This window comes from Poecilia latipinna, unplaced genomic scaffold (genome assembly GCF_001443285.1).
Source record: "Poecilia latipinna isolate Pla-1442-1.1 unplaced genomic scaffold, P_latipinna-1.0 Scaffold45, whole genome shotgun sequence".
Lineage (NCBI taxonomy): Eukaryota > Metazoa > Chordata > Actinopteri > Cyprinodontiformes > Poeciliidae > Poecilia > Poecilia latipinna.
In genome coordinates this window covers 582,700-586,722 of record NW_015112661.1, presented here as the reverse complement: position 1 = coordinate 586,722, position 4,023 = coordinate 582,700, and positions in this window count along the sequence as shown.

Here is a 4,023-nt window from a genome sequence, read left to right as displayed (position 1 = left end):
GAACACAGAGTGAACCAGAGAGTGTGTTTATCCCAACATGAGGATTTAAAATACGTCATGTTATTTATTTATTTTTTTTACTTTACGTTTCCATTAATCATCCAGCTGCGATTGCTGTCCTGGTAGCAACATGCCAACAGTGGAGGACACCCTGTGAGCTCGAGCAGCATGTCTTTGTTGCTTAAACATCAGACACATTGTTATCTTCATCTGTGTGTCTGACTGTGAGGATATTCTCTCTGCTCTGACTGGGTTTGTGTTTGATGCGGTAAGGTCAAAAGTTATCGGAGTTGTTAAAAGCAGGCTTGCTGATAAAGGGTCCTTGATTTGGTTTGTGACAAATGTCTCTTTGCCAATGTCATTCACAGTATAAACATAAGGAAATGGTAAATCGCAGATGACCTGTGCCTGAATGACACAGCAGGAATATTTGCTGTCTAGAAATAAGTGGCATCCTTCAGTCCATGCGTCGATCTGTCCATCCCTCCGTCAACGCCAAGTTATCCTTCCACATGCTCAATTACCCACCTTCCTCAGGTAATTGGTGAAAGGTGAGATAACCAATTTTCCACCAATAATGTGTACAGTGAAGTCAAAGGTCAAATTATAAATCTTGCAACTGTCTGTAATTAAAATCAATGGAACGCTTTCAGCAACAGCTGCTTCCTATATGAAACAATCACTCACATACGAAATATGAACATATAAGGTTTAAAGGAACTAAAATAATGATAATCAATATGAAAATGTATTTGCAGACATCTTTGTGTGTCTTTTTAAATAAAGAAAGAAAAAGCACAATTGTTGCGACAGTGCAAATAATCTAATTTTGTCTTGCAGCAAAGTATCTGACTATTCTGACTGTAAGGTGAGCCTAAAGGCAATTTTCATTTGCATTTAGATGTTTTTTTTTTTCTTTAGAATTCAAAATGTCCTTTTGGCCTTGCAAAATTAAGCATTCATTCAGCAGATAATAAAGCAATGCCATTCGCATAAAAATCTGTATTCATGCACCATTTTCCAAAAGATCCATTTAACGCTTTGAGGGAGGTGCCGTCTCCTACAGAACGCTGCTTTCATGTCTCATCTAAAGATATCAGTGACTTCCTTAACTGGCAGGGGAAGCCATTACCCCATCACAGGGAATTAGAAACATAACCTCTACCTGCAGGGCTGTGAGGCTCCTGTCAGTCAGCATGTAATACACATGGGGGGGGGGATTCACAGTGGACCTAACTATTACAGCAGTGCAGATTATTCCCAATTTAACGACCACGTACCTTGCATAAAATGAGACCGATGGAATAGATACAATAGCAGAGGTTACTATTTGGAATAGATGGTGTGTAGTTAGGTTTTGTACATTTAGAGTTTTCTTTAGTTTCTGAAATAATTAATGGTAGTTTCCTGTTTTACTCTGCTTCGTCTGGGTCTTTCTGTTCTGTGCTCTCTCTACTTTGTACTTTCTTCCTGTTGCCCAGTCTCCTTTTGACTTTCATTCTTACTCATGTGCAGTTCTGTTCTGCTTGGGTACTGTTTACTAGTACCTAAGAAAAAAAAAAAAAAAGAAGCAATTTCATAATTGCAGTGTTTTCATTAAATAAGAAACGTTATTGAAATCACACCTAGAAGTCAGTTGATGTGATAAATAATTAAAAAACATGATCCATGATCCTGTCTTGTAATTATTCATGGTTTGTGCCAGTGGCAACATCTGGTTGTTGATCGTGACACATATGATGCGTTTCCTTTACAGTTTTACGGAATAAAACAATTTTCATTCAGCCAAAAAAAAAAAAAAAAAAACACCTCATCCTTGTGGCACTTTTTGGATAAAAATGCCAAAACTTTTATTGAAGAAAACATAAAGAAAGCTTCCTTTAAACTGATTAATCTCAAAATGTCAAATAGTGCAAATATATGGTCAATAGAAATACAGTTACTGTTCTCTGGTTTCTCCCTTATTTGCTCTCACTGCTAAGTGCTCTCATTTGTTTCTTTTTCCACTGATCACTTCTCAGTATGTATTCTCTTTTAGTTCTTCAGTCATTGCTGGCTAATATGCTCAATTCTGCCCAATCGACTTCCTGCGCTTCATTCTTTTTTTTTTTTTTTTTTTTTTTTTTTTAATGGGTTTAGATTTTGGACCTTGTTTTTGTAACTTCCTTGAGTTATCAAATATCTCCCGTTAATTCGCCTCTACCTGCCTCTTGGGTCCTGCACACATACACCATTATGAGAGAATGATGCAGCCAACACTGGAGCCAGCTGAAGAACAACAGATTACTTTTTAGTTTTTTTTTTGTTTTTTTTGAGAGAGGCTGATAAGACTTTTTATAGAGATGAAGTGTTGAGTAAGTAGCAGCAGAGGTTAGTCTTATGTTCCTGTTCCTGAGATCTCCAAGGGGATCAAGGAGAACTTGCCTGAGTCTGTTTTCAGGTTTTCCAAGGGGGCCCAGAGGATGTGTCTCATGCTCCTGTCCTCAAGTTCCATGACAACGGGGTCAAGTTGATCTTGCTTCATTATCAAGTTCCTGTTGTCTACAACAAGGGAAACCTGCCTTGCTCTCTGGCTCTTGTCTGCCAGTCATCAAGTGAACTCTAAAGCCGACTTCTGCAGAGATCAAGAGGCACATGCGAGTTCTCCTGGCCTCAAGGCCATCGCTCAAAGTGCCCGTGTCGGTTCTTCAAACCTTCATTCAAGCCTTCTTTTTCACATGTTTGATTCTGTTGTTCAGAAATCATGTTAAAACAATAAAACTTTGCACAAATACAATACAAAAATTTGCCCATATCCATATGTTGTCTGAGGGTGTCAGTACTTTCAAATGTATGGTTAAAAGCACTTTAGTACTACTTCTGTGTCCTTCATTACTGCACATCTTTATTTAAACCTCTGCTTGTTAATCCTGAATGACGTAATAAACCTCCGGACTTTAATGCAAGTTATTTTCTCTGGCAGAGTACTGGATCGGTTCCGTTTCCAGCAGACCTAATGGAAACAGATCTGTGCTGACAGCTTTCCTCTCTCTGCTGATCGATCTTTACTACTCCATTACCAGAACACCTTTTAGAGCTTAGCTACTTACAATCTGAAAGCATCATTAACGCTGACGTTCAATTTACAAAAGTTTGACAGGAGACCGAGTTGTGAATAAATGGTAAATGATGTTACTTTTACTTTGCCTACTTTGTCTTCTCTCCCTCTCTCACTCGATCTTGTTTTGTCTGTCAGTGTATGTTATTTTGATGGTCAATTTTCAATGTATTGTTTCCTCCTCACTAATATTTCACCAAATTAAAAATGTTTCAGATAATGCAGAAACGTTCATGATCTCAGTTCGTTTTGATCATGTCAAAGGAAAAAAATCCAATAACCTAGAATCTAACACTTGACCAAATATTGACCGCAACTGGCTTCTAATTTTTATGACGTTCTTATTTAATAAAAAAATTACCAGATAATTTATGATAATCAATTCAGATTAAGGACATCTTATTTCTCTGTAACAACTTCTAAAGTTTGACTAATCCCTCTGTGTGTGTGTTTAGAGTTTGCATTTTATAGTATTAAATATATTATATGTATGCCAATCTCTGGATGTCTGGATTTGGACATCAGAATGGCCATTTTGCTCTCTATAGTAACTTATCCTAATGTAATTGATTTATATTGCCATGACATGACGGTATATTTTAAACAGACTGATAGCTAAATCACATCCCAACAAGACCAACATTATGTCCAATTTTTGTGCCACACAGCAGTAAATAATATAATTGTGGTGTCAAGGATGTGTGAATAAGATGATGACGAATTGTAACAAGAGGAAGGAGAGACTTTACTGATGGAAAATGTCTAGAAAATGATGAAACAAAACAAACAAAAACACTAATTGGTAAACCTGGTAAACAGTGAGATATCAGATTAGAAGCTGCTGTCAGATTAATGAGTGACAATTCAGTGTATGCAGTATATATATATATATATATATATATATATATATATATATATATATATAC